This window comes from Myiozetetes cayanensis, unplaced genomic scaffold (genome assembly GCF_022539395.1).
Source record: "Myiozetetes cayanensis isolate MyiCay16 unplaced genomic scaffold, myiCay2020 scf18, whole genome shotgun sequence".
Classification (NCBI taxonomy): Eukaryota; Metazoa; Chordata; class Aves; order Passeriformes; family Tyrannidae; genus Myiozetetes; species Myiozetetes cayanensis.
This window is the reverse complement of record NW_026087389.1, coordinates 13,094,365-13,117,968: the sequence shown is the minus strand read 5'-3', so window position 1 is coordinate 13,117,968 and position 23,604 is coordinate 13,094,365. Positions and strand designations below refer to the sequence as shown.

At 36.1% G+C, this 23,604-nt stretch overlaps 1 protein-coding gene across 9 annotated transcripts in view; it reads right to left on the bottom strand.

Moving 5' to 3' along the window:
• ERC2 (ELKS/RAB6-interacting/CAST family member 2) overlaps nt 1-23,604 on the bottom strand; it is a 413,891-nt gene that overhangs the window by 56,669 nt on the left and 333,618 nt on the right. For 8 of the 9 annotated variants that reach the window (XR_007628669.1, XR_007628670.1, XR_007628674.1 and 5 more), the window contains one exon: nt 2,239-2,429. The exons of the other annotated variant lie outside the window; for it this stretch is intronic. The gene's annotated coding sequence lies outside the window, so the exon portion shown is untranslated. The remainder of the gene's footprint in view (nt 1-2,238; nt 2,430-23,604) is intronic. 9 annotated transcript variants of the gene reach the window in all.

The following is a 23,604-nucleotide window of genomic DNA, read 5'->3' as shown; positions in this document are numbered from 1 at the left end:
TAAAACTTAACTTATGTTTGAAAAACAGGTTCATAAAAATCTCTCAGTTCTACATTCAAAGGAGCTGTTAAATTAAAATAAACTAATTACAAGCCTAAAAACATGGGAATTCAAAATGGGTCATGAGGAGAATTTAGGCATGTCTAGCCAAAATGGTGATCCTGAAGGCCCTTACCTCATCCTGGAGGTGTCTATTCTCTAAAGACAACACAATTTTTGATGGCAAGATGGGCCAGATCCAGCAGCTGCATCTATGTGATGGCCAGAGTTTACTGGCCCAGCCAGGGCAGAGCATCTCACTGCTCAGCTTATGTTTAAGCCTGACAGGGAGCTAGAAATTAAACTTACCCCTGTACAGATGATCAGAGGAGTTTGATCCACCAGGTGCTCTCAAAGCCAGCCTAAGCCACCCTAATAAACACCAACCAGGTGGGTTTCCTATAGAATTCTTCAGGTGCTATTTCTTTCTAAAATGGTACATGAACAGTCATTCCCAGTCTAGCAGCAGCAACACTCCTCCCAGCCCCAAATCCCAGGTCCCCCTCCTTCTTTGGTCTAGGACTCAGAGCAATGTCTTTTGGCAGAACGTTCCAGTCAGTTGGCTACAGGCTGTGGTAAATGCTGGGACAAAGGTAGGGATACATTAACGTTCTCCTACTGAAGCTCTATCATTGTACAGAAAATAATTCAAGATTCAGTGGGCCAGAGAAAGAACACAAGAGGGAGCAAGAGTCTGTAGCCTAGTGATCTGGGGACTCAGCTGGGAAAAGGAGTCCTGGGTTCTGGCCTTTGCTCCATAGAAGGTTCATGCAATTTATCTAACAGCCTTTCCATACTGTAAGTCTTAGCCTGAATCTGGCCATGTTTTCCCTCCTGATCCAATTCTATAAATAACATTTTGTATAATCATATTTATCAATTTGAATATTGCAAACATCAACATATCTATTGTATGCTTTCAATGCTAAATTTTAAATAGAGAACATCAATAAAACTGAAATGGGCCAAAAACCTGAAAGCTTATTTCATGTTCATTTTCCTTCATAAGTACACAGAATACAAGAACTTGTGATCAGGTTAAAATACTATCAAAATGCAAATACATGTGTGTCAATAGTGGTGCTTTGAATCACTACACTGGAATTAGTTTTTTCATCTTTCTTAGGATGGAGTAAGATCTTCAAAAAGTTACAACAATACTAATAGCCTTCTAACATCTTTATTCTGCTCAGTTTCTGATTCTCACTTAATGGTATTTTCATTTGCTGGTTCTCATTCCCTAGCACAACAGTGCAATGTCATGCAGGCGACTTTAAATCCAAGCAAGGTTACCCTGAAATTCCCACTCCAACAATTTCATGGACATATTTCTGGTTTTGCTAAACATTCTTTTCATAATAGCTTCATTTTGGGCCTAAGCCTACATAACAGGGTCCCTTTAAATAATATTCCATGCCTTGAAACATATTACAAAAACTGTTATATCAAGGCAAGTTATGCAACAGCTCTCTATGGTTTTAGCATATTTACTCTGTCACGCCATATGTGAGACTGCAGCCTCCACAACAAAACCTTTACACACTGAAGTCATTATCTCTGTGAAGTCTGCAACTGGCATTTAAAACTTATTGATGGCCTGGGTATTGGTGGCTCAGTAGGCAGCACTCTTGCCGGAGGCCCAGGAGGTCAGAGGTTCACATTCTGCTCAAAGAACAAGTTGGACATATTCCAGGTTTGTGTGTGGGCTGTGCTAGACTCCTAAAGGGGCAGTCCTTAGGACAGCAAGAGAAACCTTGGCTTTTTGGGGATATCAAAGTCCTCTTGGAATGGAAGAGGAAGAGTAAGAAGCAAGTTTAACAAGTGAATGAAACCTTTTTTGCTGGGGACCTGGATTAAGTTGTGTGCTCAACACAGAAAGCTACAACTACAGTACACTGAACAGTTTTAAACAAGCCATTTTAGCCTCTGTGGCCAGTATACACTTAAGAGAGAGGCACAGACTGCCAGGCATGTTCAGTATTAACTTCCTTAACAGCAGAGTGACTTTGGATTCATACCACAGAACTGTGACAAATACATGTGCAGTTTCAATAAGTGAGCAGTCTAAACAAAAATGCTTTAACACTGGTAAAACTTCAGAGTATACTACATAATTACTGAAAAAAAAGAAATCTTCAGCCAAATATCCAAGTCAATACTAGCAACATACATAGATAATAATATAAATCAAGATTCAACCTGCTCTGGTGTTAAACTTTGATACTTGAATATCCCAGATGTCTCCCTCCTCCTCTTCTTCTTTATAGACAGGTAAAGATGGATCTCTTGAAGGAACTGGGGATCACACTCTAGGCAAAGGTTGGACAGGTGATCAATGTACAGCATGAGATTTTGCCGTGGCTATGTGCCTCCAACAGTGACTGGATCATCTGGTTTAGAAAAACAATTCAAAGTTGTAATATTTTCTAAAGCACTTATTTAGGGAAAAATTAGCACAAGGAAGAACAAGTTATTTTTATAACATGGCATATATCTGAGAATTTCTTCCCATAATGTTACATTTAATTTTAAAAATGCATTAATTTCTCATTCAACATTTAGGTCATTAATTTTCAATTCCTTAGAAGTCAGGCTTTGTAGCATTGTACCCCATTTCCATTGGCAGAGTATGTTCAATAGTTACTGACGAGATATGAAGTTATTCTTAAAAGTTTCAGTATTTATTTTTTGGCATCTAACACCACTCTACCAAGTGCCAAGGCCAGGCCTGGCCAATAACTTAAACAGGCTTTGGTGCAAGCCAGTATTTATTAGCCAAATGGGATTCTACTCTGTAGTGCACTTTAGGGAGGTAAGCACCGAGGTTAATGTTTGTTAATGAAGATACATCTCCCAACACTCCCTTCATTGTCAATAGAATGAAAGAGCTTTTGCTGAAGGACCATTCAGTGATACTTTTTCTTCTAAAATTTAGGAACACCATCTTTTATCTACCTATCTTTTACATTGTGCTTTTTCTTTTTACCATCATGGAAAAACAAATATTGCCCTCCTTCACAGAAATATCCATCAGTATAATGGACCTTTAGGTTTAAGTTTGGTGAAATCAACCTGTGTTTAAGCAACAGTGTTTACACACAGTAAAAAGAGATAATGAATTACAAGCATTCTGACATGTTTAGGCTATCACACAATAGATATATCATCAATGAGCTGCTTAAAAAAACCCAAGATATTCATGGCATTATTTCAAGTTCAGAAACAGAGGAACTCATTATCTTGGTGCAAATTTTCAAAGAATTATGAGCACATTTTGTCACTACAACATGAAAAGCAGTTGTTTCAAGGAACGAAGGATGTCCTCTTAACCTGCTACAACAAATTTGTTTGTTTTTTCTCTTCTTGGTAAGAAAGCAATTAGGGTTTTTTCCAATAAAAATATCCTTCTCCATATATAAACACTCCTGGTAATCATGTAATTACCTTACCCAATCAGATTAAATTGCTGTCAGTTGAGTTCCCACTGTTGATTAACTTTTGTGTACTCTAAATCTAAATGAAGTCTTTGGTAAAGTCACTTAGTCATTTACAAAGGTGTCTCTATGATTCCAAAAAGTGTAACAGCAATATATTATTTGCTATAATCATCAAATATCCAAGGTCAAGGATAGATCACAGAGGACCCTTTTTTTAAAACCCAAAGAAACACAGAATTAAACTATGTTGCTTATTTTTGTGTTTCTTGCCATGACTTCTAAATGTAATAGTAACCTTTGACCCCCCCCACATTAAACACCATAATTATGTAATTAAAACTAATTATGCAATTTAACATACATATTTTTGTCCTACAACAGGCAGGTCAATTACCTCACTCATTGACCTTGGAAGCTTTCACAGTTTAAACAAAACAATGAGGCTTTCAATTAATTTTGAAGTACAAACAGAGAAGGAGCAGCAGAACCACAAGTCTTCCCACTGATACTGCATAGATGGATCACTTACAAAGCTCTTCATTTTGTATTACATAGAATAAATCCCTTGATAAAAGTTTTTAAACGTCTTTCTTATATGCGCCATCATTAGAAATGTTAACACATTTGTGAATGAATCATATATACATATTCGTTGCTAAATATAAGAAAGGAGATCACAGTACATTTTCTTTGTCCCATTTCTTTTCTTCAGTATGGTTGCCTCTGCCTCCTCCCATACCTTACTACCTCTCTCCCTGTTTGACCTTCACTTTCTGAAGCCTTTTTCTTCCCCCTGCTGTAGCCATTGTCTTTTCCAGCTTCCACTTGCATCCCTAACCCCATCCATGGGATGGTGTTTCTCATCACGTCTTGGCCCAGTGGCTCCTGCTGCTGATGATCCAGCACCTTGAGGGAATTCTGGATGACAGAAAGCTAGAGCAGAAGCAAACATGGTATGCGCTCTAAAAAACATTCTGAATTTTCCAGAGCGGGAAGTTTGGTACAAGTGAGAGATACTGTGAAGTTGTTGAAATATGTTTCACCTTGATAATGTCTTTTTTCTCTTTATACACTTAGGGTTATATATATTGCACTGAAGATTTTTTTTAAACTGTACAACAAAGACTCAAGCAGTATTAGAGTGTGTCCAAGGAACTTCTTCCTTTTGTAGAACAAAATTATAATTCAACCACATTTTTTATTTTCAGTAAACTAAGTCCCATTCTCTAAAGAACAATTCTTAAAGCAAGTGTAAGCCTAGAACCTCTGTGTTAAAAAGGATCATGTTTTGCTGTCTCATTTTTTTTTCAATTGCTATTTTAGCCACAAATAGACCCAGCAAAGTTAGTAGGCTTAGCTGTGAAGTAAAGGGACAGATAACATACATAGATACAGATATATAGATAGATGTGTGTATATATTTGTGTATACGTATACATATATATACACCAATCAAGCTTTAAGTTGTTTTCTCTAACCTTGTTTTACATGGGGATAAGAAAATAGCTACTGGAAAAATACATATGCAAATTTTTGCTGACTTCATGAAAGTATGGTAAAAATACCTACTGTGCACTTTGTGCTTTGGTGTCATTTCTAACACCATTTTTGGAGTCCTTTCAGTTCCCTGCTTTAATTAGGCCTGACTTGCACAAGGAGCTTGAAAAGATTTCAGTAAACCCTTGACATAATGGAAATAAGGAGCACTGAACTTTGAATGAGGAGTTACAACAGGAAAGAAACAACTTCAGGTGGCAGCAGGCCTTATTGCAACATTAAACCTCAAATTGGATCTGATTTATACAAAGTAAGCCAATATATTGAAATAGTGCCCCAAACTTCTGGACAAAAGTTTGAAGGAAAATAATTTAATGCATGTGTAGAAATTCTGTCCAAGGGAGCGGAGGAGATTATTCCTTATATTCTCATTTAACAAAAAGGTTCCTTCTGTTTTGAACGGAACATTAAAATTCTCATTCAGCTCAGAGAGCATCCCAAACAGAGCAGCAAAAGAATCTGTGAAGGAGCCCAAATATGGTGCTATTGAAACAGAGTGGATTAGAGGAATTGGGATAGAATCCTACAAGTGGCTAAATAGCAGCAGGAGGTCAGCTTCACAAACAGCAGGATGCTGTTCTTGCCAGACGTGAGTGACATAATACAGGCAAAACAGTCAAGATTTCAGCTGATAAATGTATGCCTTAGGAAAAGGCCTTGCTGGAGAAATCTCATAAGCAACACACATTTAGGTAAATTCTATAGGCCTAATTTACACTGAAGACCATTTTGTCTTACACGAACATGTCACGTTAATCATGTAGAACAGAATTATTTCTAACGCAAAGACAGTAATTTTGAGAGCCTAAATGCAGAAAACACAGTAGTATTTGCTTAATGATTCAGGAAACAGATAAAGCAAAGATCTTTCATAGTTTGACACAGCTTCAATTCTGTCTTGAGCAATTCAGTGTATATTACATTAAATATACATAAAAATATTAGCTCGACATATCTAGGATACCCAGAATGAGTAACAGAATCCATGAACCCCACTGGTTACTCATAAATTCCATACAGCAGCAGTATTAGACAAGTTTTAAGGTTGTGAAAGGAACAGTTGCATTTGTAAAGAGACGTGCTGAGATATTAAAGTAAGATGCTCAATATATCATTTTGATTTTTAAATTCAATGGGATTTTATTAAATCCGACTTTAATTCTGAACATCTATTTTTCAATCTTACTATTTTCAAAATATCTTTTAAAAGGCTGAGATTCCACTTATTTTCCATCTTATGCTATGACCAATTAGAAGAAAATTTATTTATTTGCTTTTTAGCTGGGGAAGTGCAAAATATTGTATGTAAAACATTCATGTCATCCCCATATTCTTCTCTGTCCTCCATAAAATATCCTTTTGGACTAAACATACTCCAGTAAGTTTGAAATAAATTATAATTCTGAGGTGAGATTTGAGCCTGGAGTAGAGGTCACACTTCCCCTAGACTCTCAGAACATTATGAAATAAGAATTGCTGAGTGGTGCAGTGACTGCTGGAGGCCTGGTAGAGAGCTACAGAACACTGGAGCACACCTCAGGTCCCTTCACACAGTACCCCTTCTCCTGTGGTGGGACAGTCTCCAGCTTAAGCAATCTCCACAGCATAGATTTTATCCATTGCAAATTGTATCTCAGCATTTAACATTGCCCCTGATGGATTTCCCACCCCCTTCCCTCCCCCATGAATTCATCACATTTGTTTTTAAACCAGGAAAAACTCTGGCATGTAGCAAGAAGTTCCACAGGAGAATTGAAGTTTACAGGAAGAAATACCCCATCCTTCTTCCACCCCCCAAAGGTTGGTTTTTTTATACTTCTTGGCAGCTAATTTTATTTGATACTCCGACAAATCGCAACATGAAGAATAGTAAGTAGCTGTTTGGAATTCACTTTGTCATCAGGGATGGCTTTATACTTTCTGGAACCTCACAGGCATTTGTTTATACTTCATCACTTCTCCAGATATCAACTATCCAGCTGACTGTTTTCATTCAGAAATCAGTTTAAAAGGCAGTTGTGCCTTCCAGAACATGAGTTACAGAGATTAAGGAAGCAGGACAGAGAAAAGACAAATCAGAATCCCAAAGGCACAGAGTTCCCCTGCCATGGCTTGGGCAACCACATAAGAACATTTGCAGCAGACACTTAGGGATACAGTATTCCCTCACTCTTTCTCCAGGTATGACCAGAAGCTCACCTTTAATCTCACCACAGAGCGGACATTTCACGTCACACGACCATGACAGATGATGTCTGTATTTTGACAATTTGATGGACATGTAAATAGATTTAGGGTCATTTCTGCTGAAGAAAGACCAGATTACAGAGCAGATTAAGTTCTTGCTATCTAGCTCGAGTCCATGGATCCTGCAACAAGTTGGCCATCTGTGATCTTAACGTTTATGATTTCTGGAGACCTTTCACAAAACGGTATGATCAGAAATTTGGAATGATGGATAGGCAGCCATGACTTTCAGCAGCTCCTGCTCTAGCCCCCTGCTCAGCTGAAAAACAACGAGGTAATGCTGCTTTTCTATTACCTGCAGCGTTGTGCTGTTATTGAAATCTGCAGTCATCTTGTTCTCATCACCACAGGGAGTGTGACTTATTTACATGTACGGATGTGCTGCACATTTATAGCATGTTTGGTACAGAGCAGAACAGCTCTGTAAAAGCTGATTAAGACATTGTGCTGAGCTAAAAATTGGATGCTTTGTGAATATCTGTGTTTTGGCCTTTCCCCAAATGTCTTCCCCCCCACAAGTGAGAGAGGACAGCTGGAGTAGACGAACTTTCTGCACACAAGAGACTTTTTTTCTTTCCTTTTGAAGGTATTACTTGCCTGTTATTGCATTTACATAAAGGATCTTTATTCTTTCCCATATATAGTAAATTGCACTCCTGCATGTGAACGTTGTGCAGCCATTTCCCCCCAAATACACAACAGAGTTATCCTCACTGTCATTCAAGCATTTTTTTCCCCTCCCATTACAAAGAATTGATGCAAATCTATTTTTGTTTGGTCTGGTTTATGCTGACAGCAATTAATTCTAAAGCCTCAGCATAAAGACATACAAGAATCACATATGTTTTTAATCTACAAGCAAGTTATCCAATTATTTTAGGTAAACTTTATGATCACAACCATTCTTACCAACTCTGATACGATAGGCTATTTTCTTCTTAATGGCTTAAGACTAATATACACTGCTATGGGGAATATACTCTTCAACATTCCTCATGTTTTACCTCCTGATCTTGAAATAATAATACAGTCAATGAGCACATTTTGTTTATACTTGTTAGTAAAAAGACACTAAAAGCATGCTGGGAAATAATATTCCATGCCTTAGGACTCAAAAAAGTTCTCTTTATAAATAGAGCTTGTGTAAATCACAGACAAAGTTGACAAATTTCATGGATTAGTCATGGTGAAAATATCAGATTTCATGGTTTAAAACAGATTAATGGGAAAATCATATTAGAATCCTGATTGCCTAAATTCTGCATCTTGCTGAAGAATGAAATGAAAAATACTGATAATTCCAGAGTCCATTCACTTAAATACACTTGCACTGAGTCACATACAGAGAGTAAATATTCCTCATCAACCAAGTGCCTGGTAAAACCTCTGAAATCTATATTTAGCTACATTAGAATGAGAATATCACAAGTGGTAGAGATCACAGTATACTGAAGCTATTTCAATGCATTATTCCATCAAATTATGCTAGTGTGACATTATTTTGTCACCTTATAGGAAAAAAAAATAACTAAAGGAAGAAACTTCTTTGAAATTAAAGCTGCTGTTTTCACAATTACTTATATTTAGTGCACCTAATTAAAAATTAGGGAAATTGTCTCCTAAAGAAGTTTCACTTCAACAGAATATCTCGTTATCCTCGTACAAATATAAAAATCATACCGGTGAAAAATAACATTTGGAGTTAAGAGAAACTATCAGTTTTCACGTAAAACTTCATGGCTTTTAAGTCGTTCATGATGATGTAATTTAAAGTGAGGCCTTATTTAAAATCAAGGTTACACATAACCATGTGATTCAAAGAGACTTGTTGACTATATAACGATTTGGCTTGATGCCTACACATCTTCTACTCCGCTGTACAGACCCCTTGTCATCCTTGCATACAAAGGCAGCCAATTTGTCAGACATTTGCTTTAATTCTTTTGCTTTGTCTTCTTTACAATATCTTTCATATACATCCTGGTCATCAATATCATATATCTGACTGGAGGATGGAAATTCATTTGTGTTTCCGTCTTATTTTCTTTGCATGCAATCCTCCTGGGTCTTATAGGATGTACTTAATAAGAACCACATTACTCTGCTAAAGGAAGTCCTTGAGCAGACTTTGAGAAGCAGTATGGCAAATTAGTTTCAGAACGTGGAAGGTCAGGTTAGAAATAAAAAGCTGCAGTTATCTGCAGTATTTTCTGCAGTTCAGAAAGTAAAAAAAGAGGTCTAACTTTCAAGGAAGGATTTGTTTGATGTTTTCGCTTTAGGAAGCTGGACCAATTTATGCACAAACAATAAAGTGCTGAACATTAGCTGAAACTAATTAAAATTAGCTTTTAGATAAATTCACTTTTGTAATAAATGAGCAATCACACTTATCTCCAAGTGCATTTAAATGTACTTTTTTCCACAATTAAAACATTATTTGCAACAAATTCTATACCATTCAAATATTGAAATTTAAATGCGTGTTTGAGTTTGAACATAAATAGCTCTTCAGATGCTTGGAAATGCCAGTTTTATAGCTGTCCTTGCAACCTTAATTCTGCCCCCTGCTGTCTATAAATTATGGCTATTTCTAACTAACGATCACACGTTATTTTTCACTCTGGCGTCTGTGTCATTCTGTTCACAGGACAAATGTTCCTTACAGGGTGCAGTTGCTTTCAATGCTACCAAAGCTTTAAAATGCTGCTTTTGCCAGGCATCTCCCTGAAACCTTCCTGGGCTTCTCTGTGCTGCTCATCACCACATACAGGTCTCCCTAGAACACCAACAAACTGCTTTCAGAATTTTCTTTGTGATTTGAGAAGAGCATTATTATCTGAGTGAGAAAAGATGGTGCACAGACACTGGGCACAGTTTCAAAAGTCTTTGTTGCAGATGTCTTGGTCATTTGTTCTAATGCATTAGGCTTCCTTGTGTAAAGTTCTTTGGATTTTATAGTCCTTTTCATTTTTAAAACAGTTGTATAGACTTCAATATGTTACATTTGACACATCTCTATAAAATAAAATTGTACATTTTACTTTCCTCACTTTGTGGATGTGAAAAAACTACTTTTCTCCTGGCAGCCCAGAAAACTGTTAGAGTTGGCCTAAAACTCAGAACCACTCCTGGTGCTTCAACAGTGGTTTTGCTCCTGATGACCAGATACTTTAACCACCACAATGGCAGAGTTTTCACTGCTCTGAATTTGCTCTCTACATCTCTGATAGATCAGACTGAACTAACAGCAATTCACACAATCACTATATTTTTGTCTACGTAATTTTTTAGCACATAAGAAATCTGAACCAAGAGAATGGATAGAGCTAAGTTAACCAATAATAGAACTGCTTGTCTCTCCCACAGTCGCTGTCCTATTTAATATGCAACCCAAGAATATATTTAGTATAATAGGTAGCAAGCATGGAACAGCAGTGAGGTGCTACAGAAAAGGCAGTAAATGGCTGTATATCTGAGAAGTGCTGTAACATTTACCCAAAAGGACACCAAAATAAAAACTATATGAGCTACTTTAAATCTGGCACTTTCTAACTTCCAGACTTCCAATTTACAATTCAGTACCCATTTAATGAAGCCATTTTGTTGACTTGCAATATGCATTTGCTGTATTAAAAGACAAAAGTTAAGACAACTTTAATGATGGCTTGTGAGTTTCAGAAGCAAAGTTTGAGCTGTTAAGAGAGACAGGTGAAATACAGGTATGCACCATTTAAAATAAACCTGGTTTTATTTGGGATCACTTCAACTTGTAACGTGCATTGAAAGAAATGCTGCTACCTTATACACCTGAGCAAATGAAGGTATGTTGGTTTGCTTCGTTTATTGTTAAGGCACACTGGAGCAGAAATCCATCACGTAGCCTCTGAACAAAATCTGAGTGCCCTCTGGAGTTGCCATGCAAACTAAAACATAGTGAAAACAGGGCTTGGATTCTTTAAACATGCCAGCTTTCCTTCCCTAACTTGAAATGGATCTGATCAAAAAATCAGATGGACTTCCAAGGAGTCTTTTTGTTGATGTCACAGTCAGGTGATGTGCGACTCGGAGAGATTTGAGCGGTGCATGTGGTCAGGTCAAAAATATCAGATCTACTCTTTGTTTTCACCATCTGGCTCTCAATCACACATACAGACCTCAATGGATTTCTCATTTTAACATCAGTAAATTAAAATCAGCTACAAAATCTTAAATTTTTAAATTAAAAAATCTTAAAATTAAATTAAAAAAATTTAAAATTGTTCATAGAAGCGATGAACACAATAATAGTCTCAGATCTATAAAAATTGATTTTCTATTGACACTGAAATGAGAAAAAACTCCCACAATATTTTCTTTACTATGCTAAACAAACAAACAAACAAAACCACAAAAAACCAAACTAAAACCAAAATACATTTGGACTAAATTTGGTCAAAATTTGTCATAATAATCTGTCCTTCTCTTCTCCTATACTGAGAGAAATAAGTAATCCATGTTTGTAAAGTGTTTTAATGACCTCAGATGAAAATTACAGAAATGCAAAGCAGGTATGATTGTTGTTATGATGATGAAAATGTCTCATTCTACTCACTATGTTCATTGCCTTAAGTAACACAGTGGGTAGCCTGTTATTACTAAAGGAATAAACTTTTTCATCAAACACTCTTTATAAAAATATTTCCCTGGAAATGTAACACAGCATGTAGAAGGACTACTACAATTTTCCATCAACTATGAGTACATGCAGCATAGGTACTGTTTTTAGATAATTTCACTTGAGCTTTTTGGCAATAGTCCCTCTCAAGGAAACCTACATTAACCAGAAATTTAGAGTCTGTTATCCCCAGGCCAGCTTCATAGGAATTTTTAATATGGCACTGTCTATTCAACAGTTGTGTGTAAAATGCCAATAAACTGTCCAGAAAAGAGCTGAAGGGCTAATTGCCTTTTAACTCCACTGTGATGATAAAGTCACGTAGAAGGAAAGGAAAAACTCCCACTGCTTTAACAAGTTTATCTGACTGCCACTTTAACATTCTCTGTCTGCATGCACTTTAGTGCATTCACCAATAAAAGGATAAAAGCATTCAAAATCCTGCACCCTCAATAACTAAGAAAGTCCAGATTCAAAACGTCTGCTCTGCTGGAATCAGCCCATTATGACAGCAAGCTTTTTGCCTGGTTCTTGATTTCAGCTATACAGTATGTATCAGGGAAAAATTTCCTTTTGATACAAAAGATTATAAATCCTTAGGAAACTGGAGTGAGAGAAGAAAAGGAAGGATACCATTTTGAAATAATAATAAAAAGCAAACTGCTTCTCAGAGATGAAGGGTGAAATAGTGCCAATCAAGTCAGTGGTTAAATTCCCATTGACCTTAAAAGGTCAAGGATTTAAACTCAAAATAAAATACAATAGAGGAAAATATAGCATAATTTATATTTTTAATCCTGAGTAAACATATAATTTTCACTTATTGTCTGTTCCTTCAATTACATTTTGTTATTCTCTTCAATATTCACTTCCCCTTTCAAAAATCCAGTTTTATAAATACAATTTATTTCACCTGAATGAGTTTTTCTACCTAACTCTGCCTTTCTGCACTTTTTGCATAGTGTTAATTCTTCTTAATCCAAAATTAAAGGTAGGCACCACATAATGTCACTGGGGAAGTCAGTATTACAGACAAAAGGTTTCTTTTCCATTGCCAGCTGAGTGATAACCCTTCTTGTCCTACTTGATTCCACGAAATGAGATGGTTTTTAAAAGACATTTCATGGAGCAACTGAAAGGAAGAAACTAGTGGTCATTTAACTTTTTTGCTAAAGTTGTATTTTCACTTTGACCAGAGAAGGAACACAATGAGCACTGCTATTGAATTGACCTGTTCCACTTAATAAAATAAAAGCAGCAGTAGAGGCATTGTGATTGCCAGCTGTAAGCCACTGAGTGTTGTTTTTCTATTAAAAATCTCTTCCATGTTTTTCCTATTGTAACCTGGAAAGAGTACAGAATCCAAAATCCAATGGAATTTCTCTAGAAAAGAATACTGTTAACACTGAAAGTTCCTTAAGTACTCACCCAAGAAAACGTTATATCATATTACAGTGAAATTTAAAAGCAGAAGTTCAAACTAAAAATGATGTGTCCTTCAAAACAGACTCACGTGCATCAGAGCCTTTACATTAATGTACTTATTTCCATACAGCTCTGCATTTCCCTTCTCCATCACCTCGTAATTTGTTCCAGATTTTGTTATTTCTTTCACATTTGAAGGTACATTGTTCTACATTTGAGTGATGAAAGACTGAACCGGATGGAAGTACAGTGAAATGTTAGAGGGAGAAAGAAAACAAAAATGAAGTTAAATTTTCAATTTATAAGGTAGTAACAAAACTAAAGAAGATGTAGTGCTCAGGGAGACACAGAATGGTCATGTTCACGGTACAAAATAAACAACTTAGCTATCCTTCCAAATTTAAAATGCCAATACCTAAGGGAAGCAATGAATTTATCCCTAACAATACACTACTTTTAGGTTGTCACTGCAGTTCAGGGGTATTCTTAAAGCTTAGATCTTTCTTACTAGATTAGAAGGCAGAGTAAACTAAAAGATCAAGCTAATCTAGGATAAACTTCTTTTCCACAGTTCAAAGGCATTGGCCTTTCCACAGGTTCAATTGCAGGTTTCTTTGAAGATGTGCCCTAAAGTTCATTAAAGAAATTTCACTGACTTGAACTGATTTCAACATTAAAAAGATAATGTGAGAGCCTCATTGCCAGAAAGAACATGACAGACTGACTTTGAAGCCTTTTTTAGGTGGTATTACATTAATTTTTTTATTCTTCCACTAAAAGCCTTCTTTATTTAAACAGATCTTCATGTTTAAATCCTTAAAAATACCTTAACAATTAAATGAAAACTCCCCTTGGAAACACAGATTTAAAAAACCCAGTAAAAAAAAAAAAATCATTACTTCTACAGAATCCAAACTCGCCATCACTGATTTTTTCCCCCTCATTGACTGTCCTGAACAGTATTTCCAGGTGGTATTGCACACAGTGCTTATGCAGCATCTAATCTGTGCATAGAGCTTTGAAAAGAATTATAGTGGCAACAACAACTGAGGCTTTAACAATGTATAATTTAGACAGATGTACATAGCCTTTGTCCTAATAACAGGTGCTCCAGAGCCTGTGTCGTTTGTACTGGGAAGAGGAAAACATTGTCTAAGATTTCCTCAACCTCTGCTGAAATCCAGAGAGACATATTTGCTGATTATAACTCCAGAGTTATACTTGATCATTAAGATAAACATTTGGTTTCCTACACTAGGATAAGTGCATATCTCCTAATTCAGAAAAAACAATACTACCAGCACGCTTTGAAGACTTGTTATGAAATAGCTTGCAATGCATTACAATTGTATACCTTTTTTAGCACATAATTCTGCACTGATGACATGAAAATAAGTAACACACAGAAAATTCCCCAAATCAAGGACAAGCATACCAGCATCAGCTTTCTGAATAATCAGGCACTCTCTAACTTTCTAGCAAGACTTCAGACTTCTGCACCAGACTCACAAAACAGTATTCTTAAATTTCATTCCATTTCATGTTTACTCTAAATACTAACTTACTGACCAGATCCTGTCAAATAAAAAACCCATCATGGAGTCTGACAACTATTATTTTGTAAACACTGCTCATGCATGGACCTTGTCTCCTTGGACAATAAGTTCTACATATTTAGATAAACCAAATACTTCCGTTGCCTCAAAAAACTGCCTACAGGAAAAGTCAAATATTCTGGCAGTACTCTATTCCACCTTAAAGTTTTACTATCTTGAATCATTATGAGAAAATCCTAAACAGAGAACTGTCATATGTACCAAGGTTCAATTGCAACACATCATCCTCAGCTTTCTGATTTATCCTTTGTTACTGTTTCTCTTCACAAAAGCACACAGCTGTCTCGCTTACCCTATTTATTTTATTTACTTTTCTATTTTGAGTACAAGATTTTATCTTGCAGATGAAAAAAAAAGTGACAGAACTTAGTGACCTAAGTTGAGACACTAAGGCATTGTAGTAAAAGCTTTCAGACTCTGCAGCTCACTCAAGGAAACTGTCATAGCAGAATAATGCAATTGATTACACAATAATTATTAAAAATATTATAAGCTGACTGATATGGGTATACATACTGAGCATCAAACACTGAAATTCATATTACAGCTTTTGTTACTTAGCAAATCTCTTGCTGCATATTCAACCTCTTGCAGGGATGAAAAAGCAAATATTTTACTGATTGAAAAGATATTGAGAAGTTGATCTTTCTGTCACCCACCTTAATGTTAAACCACATAACATGATTAAAGCCTAGACACTCATCACATTTTTTTATCTTGCATAAAATCTACTTTATGTGTATTCCACACACAGAAAAAAAACCTGCTTCGGTATAACAACATTATCAGCTTAGAAGTTGAAACAAGAAAAATGTAAAAAGTTCTAGGATTAAGATTATCTCTTCAGCTTGAATTTTGCACCTTATTAGATATTAGTTATGACACTATCCTTAATGCTGTGTGTTTTGTTTCTCCCCAGGACTCCTGCCTCAGTCAGTACACAGAGTGAATGCCAGGCCCTCACCCATGACCAACTGGCCAGCATGTTTGAGACATCTGACCTTCAAGTTGTTTGACTAAATGTTGTTCAAAAACTAATGTCAAAACAAAACCATTCCTTCATTCAGGCTTTCTGAGGGCATCCTTTATTATGACATTACTGCATTCATTTACCTGACTATTGGCACCCACTACCAGGCTCAACCTGCAGTTATCCTCATCTCTCTGGACTTTCTTCCCCTAGAATTAGGGATTTTGCTCAACCAGTTCTAATATTCCCTTCCATCTTCCATTCATTCTTATCTGTGTACTCCAGCCTCCACCCTGCCCTCCAATCCCCAGCTCACAACCCCCTCCTGCAGAGTTTAGTAGTCCCCACTATTCTCATCGTCTCCCGAACCACCAACCCTCATTCCCACCTGTGTGCACAGGCACCTCAGCTCTATCTTACCCCATGCCTGAGTTGCCCTTTCTTTCCTTTTGAGGATATTGCCAAAGAATCTCATGGAAAGTGGGATTCTTCTAATGTAACCAAATTTAACACTTTCTTCGAAAACCAAAATTACATCCGTGAAATGAATCCTATCCAACTGCTAAAACTCAGGAGACCGTCTTGAAGAAAATGGATCAGTAAAGCTTTTCAAACAAGTTGCCACTTGTATTGTTTACTAGCATGTTGGGGTTTTTTTCTCCCTATATTCTCTGTGTTGGAAATAGCTGAGACTTTTCAGCTAAACACCTGGAACCATTTGTGCAGAGTATAAACTCTCCAGACAGATACTCACTTGGCAAGTGTCCCAAGTAATTTTATAAAATTATCAGCTAAAAGAAAGGATTTCTTTATGGGAAAAGTCAGACAACCTCTAAAAGAAGAAAGGATACTAAGCAGGCCTGTAAATTGGGAATATATAATGCAGATAAATAAGCCCCACACTACAGCTTTATTTTAATGACCTATTTCTTTCCTTTTGCTGTCAGAAAGGAAATTCTGAAATGCAGCAATTTGCAATTGTAAAATAAAAAGGTGTAGAAAGTCTTGGTTGATAATTATGATAAAGTAGCTGTAAAACTCTATTAAAAACTCAGTAGAACAAAAATATTTTAAAAGTTCTTATTAAAAGTTACATTGGTATAACTTTATATTTTTGACACATCGATATACATTTTCATATATTTAAATAATTTGATGTCCTTATTAAGCATAATAGGAATAAAAAATTACTGTATGCATATATTCAATAGAAAAAAAAGGATATATAACTTTCAAGCTATAGTACTGACAGCTGATTAAATATATTTAAATCTAATAGATTTTTTTTTTTAATTTTGTAAACTATTAGTGTACACAATGAAATTAGGGGCATAATTAGTCACAAACCAGGTCAATACTAATAGATAAATACCAAATAACTTACGTACAGGCCTTCATAGTTCAGTTTCTCAAAATGGCATATAATTGCTCCTCCTTACAAGTTCCTTTGAGAAGTTTAAATTTATTAAAAAGAGAAGACATTAGCAGCAGCAATTAACACCAGATATTATGATTAAAGACACAATCAAAGGCCTCTCAGAGGAACATGATGCATAAACTATATACATAAAATCTAAAAAGAATAGGCTAATTGAACAACACCCTTATGCTTTGGCAGAGAAGGTAAAACTGACTTTTATGGTTTGATGTAAAAGGTAACGGTTGACTTTCAGTCGACATTGATGGATTGTAGATCACACCTTCAAACCTAGCTGGAGGAGTTCCAGTTTTCATAGGTGTGATATCACTATCAGTACTGCTACCACAGTCAAATAATTGACTAGTGACATCACACTCAAATTGTAAGATTTTATTTTGGGGCCACGTGTTTAATACTACAGCGTGCCATGAGGGCCCTTAAAACATTTCCTTTTCATTTTTTTTTCTTCTGTTAGCTGGGTTATTAACTGTATTAGCAGTATTTCCTACTCTGCATATAGGAAATACCTGATCATACCAGTAATACCTTGTCTAACTGTAAAAAAAACTAAAAGGAAACTATCCACTATCCTACACTCCATAAATACATCAGGCTCTCAGGTACATAAAAGTGAGACCCTGCAATTCCTGGTTAATACCAGATAGGTCTCTGTTAGAGTAGTTTGGCTCCTTCTACACACACCCCACCATTAAATTAGATTCAAATTAATCCTGCCTAAAATTAAAGTAATGGTCACTTGCTATAATTTACTTTATTGAATGTGAATTTTTACCATAGGAGGAGAAAAACTACTAAGTAGAAGCAATGACAGTAATTACAGACATTTGAAATATAAAAATTTGTCAGCTTTCAACATATAAGATTAAAATATAAGATACTTTAAAATGAGATTTATTTGCTGACCAAAAAAAATGGTTGTCTGTAATGTCTGTTGAACTCAGCAAGGCTATCACCTTATTTTTTAGGGCAAAGATCATTCATAAAAACACAAACACATTTTATCTTTCTTGGGCTCCTGGGAATGACTGTTCTGTTGCTAAGATATTGTATATTTTATTTTATGGGAAGCTATGAAAATTCAACCTCATTAAATTAATGCCTTGCATAAAATTCAAAACTGTCGGTTCCCAAGGAGGATGGTGTATGGAGGATAACTTGGTTAGCATATTGCATTTCCCTTAACTTTTAGCCTATTAATTTTTCTGCATCTGAATTCCATTTTTGTAAAGTGTTTAGGCATAAGACATTTACTTCACGAATCCCTTTGCTGCACGTGTTAAGCTATATTTAGAATTGTAAAGAACTTTCTCTTTTCCTCTTAGAGGAACATGAAGAACTACATACATCTGAAAACATTTTTATTTACTAAAATTTAGTCATCTCATTTTTGTCTTTTTTTGTACCACAAACAGATGCAGAAATGTATAATATTCGATGTAGACATGGCTAAAAATGAAAGGCAACAGAGTATAAGCCAAATTCTTTCCCAGCATTAATTCCACCCTTTTTTCCTCCACCATGCATTCTTGCCCCTTCTACAACAGTCCTTGAAGTTTAGCAGCTTGAAATCATATGTCTGTCCGTTAAGCTGGTAGGTATGTGGAAACAAAGTTTTTAGGAGACCCATAAAATCAAACAAGATCAGACTAAATTATCTGCTGCCGATCTGCACTGGTACGTTACTGCTAGTCACTAAACCAGTCACTTTAGGTCCCCAAAAAAATTCAAGGGCAATGAACCATAATATGCAACTTCATTGAAAGCTACTTAAGCACATTATCAGACAGAAAAAGCATTTTTGACCCCCTTTGTTGTCAACTTGGAAAACAGTAACAGTGATAATTACCTCCCTAGCACTAGTAGAGACCAACTGAAATATTACAGCATGAAAGCCCTTTCATTCCACCAACTGATCTCCTACTGACTAGGAATGCATTCAACTATTTTTTAATTCTGAGATAGAAACTGTGCTACGAAATTTGTGCACAGGTCTACCTGAAGAAAATAAGGCTGCACTTCAATCACTTTCTCCACGGTCATGCCCGTGCAGATACCTTATCCTATCCGCCAAGTATGGGAGATCAGATCAAAATGGGGCTGTTCCACCACTGCTCCTGCTTTGCCTTTTGGAAGTCAGGATATCAGACACTGCCTTATTTACCTCCCACTGTAAAGCTGTAACCGGGCAATGGTGTTTTCTCCTCACTCCTCTGCTCTTTCTCCTGTATCACACACGCAATCTGTTTTTCTCTTAGGTTTATAACTTTTAAGACAAAAAAAACAGGACTGCAGCAGTCATTTAAACACAGTCTCCCAAAACTTTTCAGATCATCTGCTAATTCTAATTGAAATTAGAACTATACATAACTGTAGCATTAATCACAACTCCCTTATGTTTGGTATTAAAAACTATGAAAGGTGTGTGAAGACTAAATATTAAGTATGCATTTGTGCATGAGCTACCAGAGAAAAGTTTTGATCCTGGAGAACAGCAATGTGCAGGTCAACTTACCCTATTTTATAATAAAATTCTTTACACTTCTCCAGGTCCTTTGCACTGTATAGTTACCTTCATGCTTAAAGCCATGAGAAAGCAACTGATAAAGCCAAAGTACCTCCAAACATCACACATAATACGCCTTCCACTGATTCCCTCAACACATCCAGAATTTTTTGTTTAGCAGGAACAATGTATCCTAAATGAAGGTTTCAGAATGACAAAATCCACATCAAATTTTTTGATGTTTGATTCTCTTCCCTGATACAAATTTCTCTCTTATCTTATTTCTGTGGTGGGAAATAGATGCTGCAATTAGTTCCATCACAGGTTTCCAGTCATGTTGTTTCTTTTATCTGCTGTTTGACCTATACACTTACTTGAGAAGAGGTAAAAAATAAGCCAAAGAAACGCAAGTATCATCCTTTCTTTTTTTTTTCCTCATGAGACCAAACTAGACAAAATGAAACCGTCAAAAATTATTTCAAGTACAAGCAGATACCAACTTACTCCCTAGTTTCTGGCTGCTGTGTGTCAAATGACCAGAATACACACATGAGGAAGCAACTTGAAGAGTTAAGAACAAAACTAAATAAAAGTATGTATGTCTGACTGATGTAATGAAATACTAGAAATTATTAAATACATTAAATCTTTGCTTGCTATTAACAGATCAATAGTAAATTATAACAATACTCATAACAAACTGAAGATACTTATTGTACAGTAAAGTACAAAAAGGCCACTGGCATGCCCTGGTTATGTCTGGTTTATGATTTGAATCATGACAGTTTGTAGGTTAAAGGTGATAGTTTTGAATCACACTATTAATTATGAATCTTGCAAGCCAGCATCTCCTAATACTGAAATATCCACCCTTGATATTAATATCTTTATGGACTCAATTTAATTACCAACATTTTAAAAACACTTTGGCTCTAATAAAATAAAACTTCTTTATTGTTGTTCCAACAGATAAATCCTCAAAGACTCCAAAACTTTGGCTGTGAGAATAAGCATCTTTTAAGTCTTTGATTCTTTGGATACTTATCTTCTCTGAGTACATCAAGGAAAACAAGCAAATAAATAGATAACTCAACTTTGAACTGCTATGCCTAAGACCTTTAAGTAGAAAACAACAATACCTACATTATGGTAAGAATCCAAACATCATATGTGCAGTACCATGGAGATGCTTTAAAAAAATGAGAGCCCTATACACAGCAATATTATATTTTTTAATTCTCTCTAAAAAGAAGCATCTCATAAGTCAATATCATGCATGTTAGATGTACATCTTCATAATTTTTTCATCTTTTGCTTTTGATTGGCTTGGAATATTTTTTTTCTCTTTATAAATACAGGGTGAAAGGAAAAGCAACAATCATAGGTTGGTTTACAAAGTAAATGATCAGCAAAGATCTCCTGAACACTTTCAGGCGCTAGCGCTCGCAATCACCTGTACTCTTGCCATGCCTGCTTAGCTCCCTCTATTTTCAGAACCATTATCAGCAGTTATGAGGCAGGCACAGTAACAAATATAAAAAAAAAAATCCACTCCTAATTTCTGGAAGCTTTTCCCACATCAAACACTTTGTGGGAGACATCACTAGAGGAGGCACAAAACGTTCCAGGACTAAACAACATGCTGACATTAATAGCTCTGCTATGACTACACAGTACATACTTAGAGTGCACACAACAAAGCCAAGGAACACTCATTAAGTTGAGGATCTGAACTGAGTTTAGCCTCTTGCTTCAATAGTCCTTTCCTGTCTCCACATTTTTCACTGAGCGGTTACCTTCACTGAGAGGAACTATTCACCCTGTCTGTAAAAATGACAGCTATGATTATAGTATTCCTCTGAAATGTTCAAAAATTAGTACTCCTTCTGAGGTCTATTAGATAAGGACTGACTTATCTTCTGCTGTGAGCAAACATTTAGTGTGCCTACAGCATACAAACTAAAGATCTTCTTCCTGTGAACAAGAACGGCAAAGAATCTATCTTTCAGAGGCAAAAAGCCTAAACAGCAAAACTATGTCACTCCTAGTAATTTACACTTGTAGAAATAATACTACTTTTACATGTGCATACAAAAACAAAACAAAACAAAAAACCAAAAACAAACAAACCCCAACAAAAACCAAACCAACAAACAAAAAAACCCCCAAAAAAAGTGAAGTGTATTGGGTAATTAAAGAGATATTCACATTATGTCTTTGCCTCATGCAGTCAAAAGTAATAATTGAAACTTTCTAAGGAAGGTGGGAAATCACCCACTTCAGAGCAAGAGAATGCAGTGGCTGTAAAGGTGTAAAGCTGTAAAGGCTGCAAAGCTTTCCCAGCTTTCCAAAGCCTGTCACAGTCCTAACAAAATGTCCCCTCCAAAAGCTGTGCACAAGAATGTCCGAGAACTGCTATTTTATAGAATTGCTTTCAACGAACTTCCTTAAGTGCGCATTTCCTGCTCTCTGACATGTCCTGTGATTTAGTGAAAGTGAAAATTCAAAATCGCACAGATCACAACATTCAGAGTTAGTGATTTCTATTACAGTTGTACCTCTTATCCATTCAAGGACTTACATCCCATTTGTCCAAAATTTTCCTAACTTAGGATAAAATTATAAAGAAACAAATAAAGGTGAGATGAAGAGGTAGATACAGCCCTGAATTGAATGTTTATCAGCTTTGCTCATCACTTGTCCCTCTTCTGTCCAACAGTTATCCTTTAAGGATAATGGTTAGTGATTTTAAGGGAGACATGGTGCTGATTTTATAGATTTGTACATAACTTCCCCTCACCAGGAGGAAACATGAGAGAAAGTGCAAAGCTGTTGGGGAAATAAGGAGACTATATCAGCAATAAAGGTTGGATGTCCTGATGCAGCCAAGGGAGGAATGACACTGTGCCCTGGAATACTGGATCTAAATGTAGGGAGTCAAAATGATATTGAAGATGTGAAACCCAAACTGAGACAAGCCTAATATATTCCAGTTTATTACATGCTTTTCTGAGCACCTCAAAGACAAAGTTTACTGACCAACTTTCATCCTCCGACCTGAGACTTTTTTTCTACTGCATTAACAACAGATTCTCTACAGAAAGCAAGCAGATATGAAGATATAAAAGAAGGAATGTTCCTTGAGCACAAAACTACAGCAATATTTTGATGCGCAATGAATTCCTAAAGACCTAAAGATTACCATTTAGAAATCTATTTAGGTTAAAAATGTTGCTCTAAGATATTCATGACACATTTTGTACTAACTTTACCAGAAAGTCAGAGCCAAGGCTGATATGCTCATAGCATAAAAGTAGGGACCTCTACATATATAACACAACTGTAATACGTATCTTCAGGCGTGCCAGCATCAAGATTTCTAAAGAGTTCAACATCTTTGTATGAAAACCTGTCATACAAGTTATTAAAAGGTGCTTGGGAAACATATTCCCAAAGCTGACAATCCTGAATACTGTTGTACATTTCAGACAGTGGACCTAGGAAAGTTTTCTTACCTCAAAATATGCAAAAATGCAAATGTGCATATTGGACAGAAGGAGAGATGTTTCAATAACTGGTGTTTTGAGTGCACAGACGTGACAGAGGAACAGAAAAACTAACACAGGACTGACATATAGGAGAAATTAAAGCACAGCTTTCGAAACTCTGATGCTGTGATCTAACAAGCCATGTGGATGGAATGCTGACAAAACCA